Consider the following 13,899-nt stretch of genomic DNA (forward strand, 5'->3'; position numbering starts at 1 on the left):
CCACATTTCGTCATGCTTGAAGAAATTGTTGCTCAGGATATGATTGATCATATCCAGATTCATGCTAGTATGGGAATACTTGTCTACCCCCTCCTTATCAAGATAGTATTGGGTTGCCATCATGCCATACTCCTTTTTAATACAGGTATAGAGCCCTACTACGTCCAATGTGACAAATCTCAGTTCATTGGACCAAGGGTACCAATCGAACTTGGTGAGGATGTCCTTGCTGTCTCTTATGTATGCAGGGAGGTTGATGACATGTTTCTGCAGGGTAAGGTCAACAAATTCTGAGAGTCCTCGTGGGTGAATCTACCCCTGAAATTATTGGTCTTCTTGGTGGAAACCTACCTCCCTTATGCACCTTGGGCAATATGTAGATGCATGGATATCTTACATTTTCGACATAGAGGAATCTATACTCATCATCAGTGATTAGGCATTCATCCCTCCATTCAGTGAGTCTCCCATTGATGGTAGTTTGAAATTCTGGCATGGGGTTGTTGCGAATTTGTGTATAACATACATAGTCATCAAGTTGTAATAAAATTTCACCCATATAATCTTTGGTGGCCATTACCATCACATTCCCCCCTTATCAGCTTCCCTTATCACTATACTAGTGTCATTCTGTAGTCTGATAAGGGCATCTTTTTCTGGTTTAGAGAGGTTGTGTCATGGATGGAGAGTGTATTTGGATTGGTTATCAAGTTTGTATAATTCCTCCGTTAGTAATGTTCCAAACTTGTCAATGTTTGGGTGGTATCCCACCTGGGGAGTGAATTTTGATTTACATCTGAGACCACTATCAATAGTAGTGCTTTCAGTGATATCCAATTCAAGGAGCAAGGTGCGCATGTCTATAGCATCATCATTTTGAATAGAAAGGAGTGTTTGTACCTGTCTTATATACTCTATAGTTCTATCAGGTCCCATAACATTAGGCACATTTGATGCAACATTAGGCACATTAGACGCAACAGGCGTATCGAGTTCCATAACATTAGGCACATTACACACAACAGGCGGAATTTGCGATGCAAAGAATTCTTTTAATTTCAACACACAGAGAAATTTAAACAGATCAATGTGTACATTGGTCAAATCCCCAAATTGAGTAGGGCAGAAGCCTAATCGCTTCTTTAGGACGGAGCACTCATCTGTGTCTAATTCTCTTTCAGATAAGTTGACGATATGTAACTCCTGCTGTGTTACCTGTTGGCCAACAAAACCAGTGATACCCCCGTGGTAGGTGCCCTGGATGTCCTCACACTGGTGGTCTGACTCAATTTTTCTTGGGGCGTAGTGCCATAGGGTGGGTATCTCCCTTTCCTCCTTGACCGCCCACCCCTCCTTGTTTTCTTGCACCCTTTTTTGGTTGAATCTCCCCTATTCTCAATCTTTCCAGTTCCTTCTGGAAGCTGGTTGCTCCTTCCCCTAAAGGGACTCCCTGAGTTGACTGGTTGGAAGTAGTGCTCTGGGTAGAGGCCAGTGATATACTACTACCAGATTTGTTCTCAAAACTTTCTTCTCTGGCTCTTTTGTTGTTGTCCTCGCTATTGCTGGGATTATCATATTTCCTGGCGAAGGTGTAAATCCTGCCATCCCTATAGACCCCGTCATCCCTCCTTATTTTGCACATTTTCTTATCCCTTAAATACTGTTGATGTTCCTCTATCACTTTGTATGGAAAAGTGTAATTTCTTTCAATCAGGTCCTTACAATCCATAGCCTCAATTTGTTTTTCAAGTTCATCAATCGCCGCCTGTAATTTCAATCCTTTCTCACTTGCGTCCTTGTTCAAAATATGCATCATAGTACAAGATGGGCCCTCAAGGTTGTTTTCCCATTCGTCCAAGAGGTCCACACTCAAATCTTCAAACGTAGTATGCATGAGGTCAGTGGCGATGCCGGCATAGTGTGCGTTGCCGTAGTCCAGGTGGCTGGTGATGAGGGCCTGGGTTACTATTTTTCTGGTAATGATGGGAAGCCACTTGAAGATCGTGCAGAACATTGCACTCTTTGAAACAAACATTTATTCCATAGGAGCCACTTTGGTAAGTTGCCCAACATGCAATCGTCTGACACGTTTCAGAAAAACTACCTTCTTCAAAGGCTGTACGCTACAAATGTACGCAATAAGCCACCAAAAAATACCCATGGAAAACATCATAGTACTAAAAACTACCAATCCCATAAAACACTACACTGATTTGATACTCACTGGAGGTCTATGATGTTTTACAAGGGTATTTATTGGTGGCTAATTGTGCACATTTTTGTTGCGTGCAGCCTTTGATGGAGGAAGGTTTTCCGGCGATGTCTTGTTGTGCAACTTTCCTGAAGTGGCTCCTATGGAATGTTTATTTCAAAGAGTGCACTTCGTCTGGGGGGCAACTCCTTGGGTTTAATTAATACAGCTGGCCCGACCGTGGAGTGCACCACGGCGAGATTTCAGCGGGCTTCAGTTGGCTGATTGGGGCAGCATTTTGTGGGTTGAAAGACTAAGTGAAGGAGTTTGCTTTTGGGTGAGATTTACGTAACAATAAAGAAGCGCTGTTGGACACGTAATGGAATGGCAGCCCACATGGAAAGTACTAAAACTACCAATCCCGGGGGGCGTGGGTTGGAGAGCCATCATGGCAGTCGCTCTTTAGCAGAGCTCCACATCGATCCTCTCCTTTCCGTCAGCCATCCGCATCTAAGCTTGCCATCAAAGCTGCCCCTGAGTCGCTGTCAGCCTCCAAGGCGGCGTATGGCAGCCGAGGAGTCCCCGGGCGTGAAGCCCGTTATTGACCCACTGCACCAAAGGTGACACCAGAGGGCTGCAGAGGCCGCCATGGCGAAAATACAAGCAAGTGAAGCCTGCGGCGATGAGGAGGCATGCCCGGGCCCCGAAGAAGGACTGTGGTGGTGGCCTACTGGAAGACTCTTGAGGGCTGGCTGTGAGTCCGTGGCAGTAAGTGGCAAATTTAAGGCCTACTTGGGGCGTCCCCTCCCCCCCCCACCTCTCCAGAGAACTGTGAGGAAAATGGAGGTGGGACCCCCTGAACCCTGGATGGACGAGTCAGGGGGTCCCACATGCTCTTATAGCCTGTGGAGCTGCAAGTCTGTGCTGCTCTGGACTCTGGTGACTGTGCACACTCTATTTGAGGAGTGGGCCTGGTGCTTCATCTCTGGCCTGACTGTGCTGCGTCCTTGGCCTGGATCTTCCCCTGTCCCTTCCCCGTGGGGCCGGAAGGGTGGAGGATGTCGCCTTCCTGCCCTTGGGACACACCCCCAGGTCTGTAATCCAGACAAGATTGCAGGGCAGAGCCGGCTGGTGAATACAGGTTCCTTTGAGGTGCAGAGAGCCCTGCGGTCGCATTTGCTTGTAGGTGAGAGGCGGTGGTTGGAAGCAATATAGAGTTGAGAATGGCTACAAGGGATTTTATTTATACAATACTTAAGTTGATTTGTTAGCATAAATCTTAGGGGTTAGTTGTCAACAAACTAACCCAAATGTATCCATAGGATAACCCAAATAATTATTGACATTAGTCACATTGAATGAGAAAAGAAGAAGAAGCACACAGAAAGGTCTATTTATATAAAAAAATATATATTGTATTTCATCAATCTGAAGAAAATCAATTCACTGGGATACAGTCAACAAATCAATGTACGCAAAAGGTCACGAACAGATGTATGTACAGATCCACAAATCGGTTCATAACTAAACATCAACTCCTTGGAATAGCAATGAATAACTAAGTTTCATGTACAAAAGTTCCTCTTTAAGAAAATAAATTGCTTTGGAGATGATGACGAGGTGGACGTTTGAGGGTGAAGCCCTATTTGCGTTAGTTGAGTGCGCTGCGCTGATGACATTTGCATAGCTGCCGATCGTAGGCTTTTAATATTCCAGTTTTAAATATTTTTGTATTTTCCTTTGCCTTCGCCCCCTTTTAATTGTTATCAACTCGTACTGCAATTTGTACTGCCCACTCACCCGCAGCATAATAGGATAAAGCACCGCTGTTTGGCTGGTCCCTTTCCCGGTACTCCCGAGGTAGTTGCTTTTTGGTGGCCATTTTGGGGGGGTAAAGGTACGCCCGGCGGCGACTTCCAGACGCAGTGACGGTCTAGTGGTCACCAGGACGCTAGGTGGGTACTTAAGCAGGTCATTCTGACCCGCAGCGGAATCGCGCAGCGGGGTCGCCGGATTTTTGCCGGATTTTTGCCGGAGTTATGCCAGAGTTCTGCCCGTCTGCGCCCGTCCGCGCTGAGGACGCGCTGCAGGACGAGCCCTGTGGTATTGCTGAAGTTCCTTCGGTAGTCAGTCAGGTAGTTCGCTTTTACGCCCTTGGGGATCTGACTGCTTTGAAACCCTCTCCCTTACCATGCCACCATAAATCTACTCCTGAGAGCCTGGTAAGCTCCTTCTTTTGCCGCTCCTGTTATAGTGACCCCCCTCCTATCACTGCTTCAGGAGGTTTATCAGTTCCCTCCATGGATGGGGTTCCCCTTCATTCGGAAAGGGGTTTCTTAATCAATGCTCGATCGCCCATCAAAAACAATATCGCTTTCCATGACTTTGTCACGGCCAGGAATCCGTCCTGGGTTTTCAAACCTGGGCCTCGGATTCGTCGGGTCCGGACCTTCTGAATGCCATCCCGGAAGGTTATGCGTTACATAGATTGGATAGAGTGAAACGTAGGGGAGGGGGATTGGCGATTCTCTATAAATCCTCTCTTTCATGTCGCATAAAGGTTCTTTTTGAGCCCTCCGATACCTTCCAGGCTATATACTTCGTTATTTCTTCTTCTCCTTTGATATCCTTTACGGGCCTTCTTATCTATAGACCCCCGGGTCCTAGATCCAATTTGTCATGATTTATTTAGAATTATGGAACCCTATTTCGGTAAACCTTGCTTTACTATTCTAGGGGATCTAAATTTTCATCTTGACAATCTGAGTTCTAAAGACACACTCTCCTTAACGGACCCTCTCACGGCATGTGGTTTTCCTCAGTTGGTGTCCAGCCCCACCCATTTGGCAGGGCACATCCTGGACGGGGTGTTTTCAAACGACCCTAGGCTGTCTTCCGGCCCCCCCGTACCAATGGTCTGGTCTGATCATCTGGCTGTGCCTTTGGAGTTGATTTCCCCTCTAGGACCCCTGATTTCTCAGGCTTTCGCCAACAGAATCCCCAAGAGATGCCTTAGGAACATTACCAATGAGGTACTTGCCCCTTTAATAGGATCCGTGGCCGATCTGGCTTCCAGAGACGCCGGTGCTGCTGCACACGAACTTGACACTTCCATCGCGAGAGCTGTTGATGTGCTAGCCCCAGCTTTGCTTTGCTATTCAGCAAGGGCTAAATCCTCTGCCCTCTGGTTCACAGAGTCCTTGAGACTCCTGAGGCAGAAGTGCAGAGGCAGGAGAGGAAATGGCAGAAATCCTGGGAGTCTACCGATAGAGACTGCCATAAGCGGTTACTGAGAGAATATAAGGCCACGATTATCAAGGGAAAACAGGAGTTCTTTTCAAAACGCACGATGTCCCTTACTTCACCCAGGGAGCTATTTAAGATTGTCAATTCCCTGTGCTCCTTACAGGAACCGGATCCAGCCGTAGCTTCCCAAGATCTCTGCGACAGGATCTCTGATTTCTTCCACTCTAAAATTGTGGATATTTACACCATGTTAGAAGCACAGAGAAAGATCCTTGACGACAACTTTAGTCTTACCCAAGATAGTATAGAGCCCTGGTCTAGGGACTCGGCTAAGACCCTTACGGTCTTTCCCCTCCTTACCTTTGAAGACCTTGACTCCTTGTTGAATAAAACAAAGTTGGGTTCTCCTCTGGACCCCTGCCCTTTAAAAGTCCTGAGGGATTGTAAGGAAACCTTGTTAGCACCATTACTGGAGGTGATGAATGGCGCTATCCTTCAGGGTACTTTCCGGCAGCCTGGAAAAAGGCGATTGTTAAGCCCCTCCTAAACAAGCATTTACAATGCAATGGTCTCGGCATCATTAAAGGTAGAGCTATTGGCATTGCTCATGACATTTTTTTTTTAATCATAAATAAATGGCATTGTATATATATAGTTGAGCTTTGACGGAGGAACACAAGGGCAGCTTTGGCGTCCTAAGCTACTCTTCTGATATTGCAAAAGTCAACACCACCCCTTGACCACCTAAAACACTTGCATTGAAACTACACACCTCCAGCCCTAATTGTCCTACACCAACTGACACTAACACACCTCCATGCTCCTAGCATGAACAGTGTTTGGAACTAAACTGCATAGCGACGCAACTGCTGCTGAGTAACCAGTCTGCTATAATTGAAGTTCGAGGTGTGTCCCCCAGGTGGCCAGAACTCCACAGGAGGAAAATACTGCTTGGTTTGTATAAGCATAGGTTTATATTTCTTGACCCCTCAGACCAGTGGAGGAACCCAAAGACCTATTCAAATTAAATGTGCTCGAGATCTATCTACACTCACCCTCTACTGGCAGTATCCCTCCATGGCATTCCACAAGAAGAGTTTGAGCCCGAGCATTCGTCTGCCCCAGTTCCGATTCAAGCCAAAGAGAAGCCGTTGCAGTTTACCTGTGGGCTAAATTCACTTCAATTCAATTACTTTTATATTTGACTTTTCTTTTTTTTACTAACTGTTTTTAACAGTTTTTTTTATAATCTGCTTTCTTTTATTGCCGATGGCTATTTGTAATTGTTTTTATTAACTGCACAATAAAGCACTACTACTACTACTACTGAGGGCTAAATGTACATCAGCTCAAAATGAAAGAACATACCGAACTGCTTTACTTAACTTGTTGAAAAGGAAGGAGCAATTCCCACTGATCGTTATTAGCAATTAAAATAGAAATGAATCATCCATGCTCAGTCAAAGTGAGTAACACTGACACCAAGTGGCCTTAACACCTCATGGCACAACAATTTGGTTTAACATGTTACATATTCACCCCCATAGTGTTTTGCCCCACACAACGCACTGCGTCCGGCACCCTAAAAACATTTCAGTGACACTAGTAAATCTTCACAAGTCCGCTTGTTTAAAATTCCCTTTTTATTCCAAAGTGCAAAGTGCTATTGGTTGATTCTTCACAGTTCGATCTAGCACATACTCGAGCTGAAGGTATCGGAGCGCCTTACATGAGCACCCCTTACATTATACCAGGACTTACGCACAGATAGATTTAACGAATTTAAGAGGGGCAGAGTTGCACTTCCAATGCAAACACTCTTTGCGGATGCGGGCGGCGATGTCCTAATTCAATAGTGACCACCCCATCTGCTGCCCCACACACCATGTTGTTCCCCACTGTCCCCTGCCAATGACTAATTCATGAGTCGAGTGCCTCCACTAAACCCGCAAGCGATGTAGCCCACCGCCTTGCACTGGTGAGCGCCACACCACTTCTCTCAAAGGTGACCATACCCTGGACCCACCGACAGGCCACTTCATCGCCCGCTCTGAGTCTGTCCCACAGGCACTCCTGTGTGCCACCAACTTCTGCTGTTTTCTCAAATTTTTTTTTTTGGGGGGGGGGGGCACCGAGTAACCCATGTCCGCCTCACCTACACAATACCCGCACCGGTGGGTGAATGTCCCTAACTGCAACTACGGGCGCAAAAAGTCACCATGTGGCGCCGGCAACAGTGTCAAGAGGAACAGCTATCCTGTACCCGAAGCACGCCGAGGATGCCGTACATGCATACGCGGAAGCCGGAGTTCCCAGTGCAAGTACGGGAACCGCCTATGCAGGAAATCTCCAACCCACCGCATGATCAACCAGGCTCTGGCTCAGTGTGCGCATGTGCTCGTGCAACGCACGCATCACCATCACAGACCATCCACCTGATGGCTGATGCCATGACACATAGGGACCATCCACCAGCGTGTCCATCCCAAGGCAGTGGAAAAAAATCCATTGGAGGCCATACCGAACGAGTAGCCCGTGACACAAGAAAACATGCTACACTGCTCAAGTCCCCTGCTGAGAGGCACAGGGAGATGTCCGTCCGAACGAACCATGACGCAATGGAATCCACTTGGTTGCATGAGCGCCTCAGCTCCCATGCACCCTACTCTCAGCGTGGAAAGGTTCAGATGTTGGATACATCAGCAGGTGGGCTGGTCGGCAACACTCCGGAGGATGCAGCCACCGCACCCAAATGGACGAAGGGACCCAATAGTCCTCACAAACTCCTTCATAAACAATCCCTAGGAAGGGAGCTGCTCAAGGAAAACTTTGCATGCAGCTGGGGGAGCTGCACCAGCACCGGAGGCAGAGGAAGACACGAGCGTGGGCATCGAGCTCCAGGCGGCGCGGTGCGTCCATTGGGGCGTAGGGGCGTAGCCCCACTAAGCCCCATGGACCCACCGCGTCGTCATGAAAATACAAATACAACAAATATTGAAATAATCGCGCTCGCTACCTGCCGGCCGGGAATCCGGGAGACACCTGACTTTTCCGGAGTGCGGGGGGGGGGGGGGGGGTGTAGGGGGGGGAGGATGGGCCTGCTGCAGCTGCGCAAGTGGATTTTTGGGCACAAACATGCCCGCGCATGCGCAGATTGATTCCCTGGCAATTTCCTCGTAGAGAGAGGACCAGGGGGCGGGCCGCAGCCCCCAGGGTTGCACATGGCGACTGGGCGAGCAGTCATGGTGCCCCCCCAGCCAATCCTGGCGCTGATTTCCTGGTGTGAAATGGCTAGTTTACAGAGAAGTCCCCTTTCTCACGGGTTACCGGTCTTAAACAATGCGAGTTTCAAAGACTTGCCCTCTCGTCAGAGTAACAGGAGTGGAACTACTAGTGTGCGCAAAATGCCTCCTTCCACGTAGATTACAGGTGGGACACTGAGCTGGTGCAGAAACCCCATGAACAGTGCTAGTTTACAATGCTCCTTCATCTGCCCCGAAGGTCGTGGTAAATGCGTGCGTGATGCTGTCCCTTGCTCGAAGTCCAGCTCTCACGTAGGATACAAATGTGAAACTGATACTTTGTAGAGAACACCCCCCTTTCACGAGTTACTAGTGTCAAATTGCTAGTTTACCCAATTAGTGCCTTTTCCTACGAGTTTACGTGTCTGACACTGCACCAGTTTTCCAGAATGTCCCCTCGCCCTGACAGGGCTCTCGGAGAAGTAACCCCAATAGCTACTTTGTATATTCTTGTTTCATCGAGACGAGTGTGTAGAACATTCAGTTCGAGGAGGAAGTACGTGTAAATGAATGGATTCTGCCTTAAACCGCCCCAGTTGGATTGTGCTGTAAGCAGACCCAGTGGCCTAATGGATAAGGCACTGGCCTCCTAAGCCAGGGATTGTGGGTTCGAGTCCCATCTGGGGTGGAGAATTTTGTTGTTGTTGCAGTTTTCGAGTCCCATCTGGGGTGGAGTAAATATGTGTTTTTTGCAGTTTATAAGCAATCTGATGTTGTGTGTTTTAGATTTGAGGCCTGGCTTCAAGTCGATTTTATCCCAGGGGGAAAGCAGCTGCCATTATTAAGGTTTTGCACTCTCAACGTGACCTCATGTATGACATTATATATTTTTTTTATTTAACTTGATTTGCAAATTACCTCTGAGGTCGGAGTTAAAAATCGTAATAAGAGCTGGTGTTGTCAGTGCCAACATGTGTGTGTGGATCAAATGTAAACTTCTTTTGAAAGGTGTGGTTTGCTTAGTGCCTTTCCAGGTAACTAAAAATGAGTTTGGCTTGATATAATCCACAATGTCAATGAAGGTAGTTAGCCCCTCAAATAAAATGTTTAAAAAAGAAAGTTCCCTTTGCATACATATATTTTAAAGTGGCTGAAAATTTTTGGGGGCTGCATTTAAAGCACGGCCATGCTGCTTAGAAAACAAGGCAACATCGACATTATTTTTAAATGTACTTACAATGTACTGTGCACTAAAATGGCCTCTGCATTGTGGTCATCTTGCGCCTCAGATCTGTTTTACTATTCCTACATACAGTGACTTGCAGTACTCGAGAGGTCGAAAGATGAGGGCCTGGGTGGTGGCAGCGAGGTTGCATCAAATATTGTATAATGTTTGATGTGATTGCTGTGCTCACTTTTTAATGCTTTACGCAGCCACCGCTCTCTCAAGCACAGGGATTCTGTTAACTTTTATCCCTCTGCACTGCTTAAATCTCTACTTGCTGCTGTCTTCCTTAGTGAGGCTGGGATACGTCACTCTTTCTGTCATATCTGATTGTTCTGGGCTTCCTACCTCCCACCCTGGCTTTGGGCTGAAAGCCTCTGCATTCCTATGCTGCGTGGTTTGATGGTGCGTGCTCCAACTACATTTGCTTCTGACATCATTGTCTGGTGTGTATAGGCGCTGCACCACACCATAAAAAAGCCAATTCATCATCTCTCTTATTTCATACTCAACCCTCTATGGGGTTCTGACACACCAAAGGGTCTGGTTGGGACCTCATGTAGTCTCAAAAAGAAATGAAACCTCCCAACCGTGTTTCTTTTGGAGATGTGACCCAAACAGAGACCATTATGGGGCTTTAGCAAAGGAAGTTTAATGAGCATTACATCATCCAACTGTATTTTTGCTTCTGAAGGACACCAGAGACAAAAACACCAACCAGAGCTTTCTAGTTATCTTATATCAGATGTGAGAAGCGAATGCATCCCTGCTCTTTCATGCACGTGGTCCTTCGATTTGCAACCCAGTAGTAATTGTAGTAGTGGTGGTGGTTGGAAGGATCATTTCTATAGCACATACCACAAACTGAACTGCTCCTAGTGTTAAAATAAGGCTTTTTAAAAAAACTGGTGTCAGGGCAGTAACCAGCCACAGGTAGTGACCATGTAATACTGTCTTTGTTATGCTGCTCCGCTTTGACACTCCCGACTGAGTGTCATGGACACATTTACTTTGAAAAAGTAAGCATGAGTCTCCAGACTTCCTCAGGTAGGTACAACGGGAATGGCTTGTTGCTTAAAAATCATCAGTGGTAAAGCAGCTGCATCTGTGAATGTTTTTTAAAATGCGATTTTTTATGTCAAGCATAAAGAGCAATATTTAGGAGGCAGCATATTTTCTTTTTTCCCTTTTTATTTTGAGGCATATGCTTGTAAATAAAACAAAATTAAACATTGCACCAGATTGCCAAGGCCTATTGGCTTTGCCAACTCTTGTTAGACAAGGGGCCATGATTATAAAGGGTCGACTAGGGCCTTCATATCATTGAGCTACAGATGGAATTCTTGGACCAGTCCACCATGAACTTGCATTGTAATGTATTGCGATGTAACAACGCGGTTGTTGTAACGACCGCATTGTAACCCCCTTAAAGAGGTTCGGGCTCGCTTGCTACGCTCGCTTGCTGCGGTGCAATATGCAAATTAGCTTACGCCCCACCACTGTCAAATGTCACCAGCCGCCCCTGTGGGGATACAGCAGCGCTACCTGCTGTGGCAAGGAATCATCACGGCGCCCTGCAGAAACACTGCATCTTTATAATGGAAAGTGCAGCAGGAATGCACTATTCACTTGCAGGACACCCAGGCCTCAGGCACTTGTTACCGCGGGTGCCACGTGCACCCCTGTGGTTTGCATGGTGAGCACGCACCGCCCCCAAGACCATGAGGGCACCTCCATTTAAATCGCTTGCCCACTACGCATCCCATGGACTGTGGGTACCGCCCTGGGAGGACGGCCATGGCGGTGCTTATGGCGAGACTATTGCTGCCTCTCCGCCCAAGCATTCAGCACCACCTCTAATCCCCTTGTGAACACCCTGAGGAAGTCTTGCCCCCCCCCCAAAAGCACCACCCAATGCACCCAAATGCACCACTATCAAAATAAACGCACGCCATCTCACATATGGGTTCATAGGATTTGAAAGCACCGCCAATAAAAACCTGATTCAAACTACGCACACCGCTGAAAGGCCGGGCCTCGCAGAGAGCGCCTCTCCCCAAGTGTGTAAAATGCTAATGGCGGGCAACCTAAACTGGATTTAGGTGCCCCGTCAACATGATATACCCACAAAATACATCCGCCAGAAATCGCGTTACAGGACCTCCAACACAACAAACATTGCAAGCGACTTCTACGCTCAGGATGAACCTAGCTGACATAATGGCTGATCGCTGCGCCACTGCAATGTAGCACATATTTCAGTATTATACGGTTTCAGTTGTTAGCTCTTCAAAGCCTGCGCCTGCAGCTCCTGATCACTTTACAAAATAAGTTTTATGGGGACACCAACAAAGTGAACTCTAAACTCATGTTGCTATTATCCGGTGCAACGGAGGAGGGCAGAGGGAGGGGGGAGGCGAGCGGAGCCGAGCAGCTCCTAAAAGCAGCAGGGAAGGGAGGCGAGCAGCTCCGAAAACACCACCATGTTTCTCCGAGGCAAGGAGACAATGCCTCGGAGAAACGCACGACCATTTTCGGATTCGGGGGCGTGTTTTGCTGTGCTGAGTGACGGACGACGTCACTGTCTAAAGAACAGCAAAAATTACGCCCCCAAATCCGAAAAGGAAGGGGCTACATCGGAGTGACTGATCTCTCCTCCAATGGCTGGCCTCCTTTTAGGAAGCCAGCCAATGGAGAAGAGACGGGGCAAGGAGGCGGGATCTACTGAGCTACTGAGAGACATTAATTCTCCTGACCGGAAGCTGCTTCGCAGCTTAACGGTCCCGAGACCTAAAAAGCCTACCCTGGACCCAGAAAATCTTAAAAATCTTAGGCCCATCTCCCTGCTCCCTGCCCCTGCTAAGATGTTGGAATCTCACCTTAATTCTCATCTCACCACTTTTCTTGATTCCTCTGGCTATCTGGACTAATCCCAACATGGGTTCAGGAAATCACACAGCACGGAATCTGCACTTACTGTGGTGATGAATAATATCCGAACTAAGGTGGATCAAGGACAGACCACCCTGCTAGTCCTTTTAGATCTGACGGCAGCATTCGATACCCTGTCCCCCTCGACTTTAACAACTCGTCTGAGGGAAGTAGGGCTGCAGGGTCCAGCGTTGAGCTTGCTGTCTTCCTTTTTAGAACTCAGGGAGCAGAGGGTTAAGCTTGGAGAGTTCCTCTCCCCTGCTAAACCGTTGCAATGTGGGGCCCCTCAAGGGTCGGCGTTAAGTCCGACCCTGATTAATATCTATGTGGCCCCCCTTGCTAGGTTAGTTAAATCACAGGGGATGGAGGTTGTATCATATGCAGATGATACACAGATTATGATGTCCCTGACCCACTCGGTCAGCACCACCGCGTCCAGCTTCAGGAACTGCATGCAAGTAGTTGCAGAATGGATGATCTGTAATTCCCTGAAGCTGAATGGCGATAAAACTGAGGTGCTGATCTTTGGTAAGGACCAGGATCTCTGGTCCAGTGAGTGGTGGCCTCCATCATTGGGAGCTTGTCCTACACCATCGCCTTCTGCCAGGAACCTAGGAGTCATCTTTGATACCTCGCTGGCTATGAACCTGCAGGTAAATCGAACGGTGGCTACCTGTTGGGGAGTCATCAGGATTCTGAGGAGAATCGTCCACTATCTCTCCCCTCAGGCACGTAAACAGACTGTAGTCGCATTAGTGTCTTCTCGATTAGATTACTGCAACGCTCTGTATGGCAATATTAATAAGGGCCATATTCAACGCCTTCAGAGCGTGCAGAATGCTGCGGTGAGATTTGTACTGGACGCCCCCAAGTCTTTCTCTGCTACTCTAGCCAGGAAGAACCTCCATTGGCTCCCGATCCAGCAAAGAATTGTGTTCAAAATTCTTTGTCTGGTTTTTGGAGCGCTTCTGGCAGGACCCTCAGATGCCCTAGGCTCTCTGTTAACCTCCTACTCTCCTAGCAGGACCTTTCGTTCTTCCAACATGAATCTTTTGTGTATCCCG

The 13,899-nt window shown here is 47.6% G+C and overlaps 1 protein-coding gene and 1 non-coding gene across 2 annotated transcripts in view; both read left to right on the top strand.

The window, feature by feature from the left end:
* The window catches only part of CEP76 (centrosomal protein 76), a 304,664-nt gene that overhangs the window by 11,945 nt on the left and 278,820 nt on the right, over window positions 1-13,899 (top strand). The gene's annotated exons all lie outside the window — the stretch shown is intronic.
* On the top strand, window positions 9,295-9,367 carry TRNAR-CCU (transfer RNA arginine (anticodon CCU)). Its single transcript has one exon. It is a non-coding gene; the product is annotated as a tRNA-Arg (tRNA).

The sequence above is a fragment of the Lissotriton vulgaris genome, chromosome 4_1 (assembly GCF_964263255.1).
Source record: "Lissotriton vulgaris chromosome 4_1, aLisVul1.2, whole genome shotgun sequence".
Classification (NCBI taxonomy): Eukaryota; Metazoa; Chordata; class Amphibia; order Caudata; family Salamandridae; genus Lissotriton; species Lissotriton vulgaris.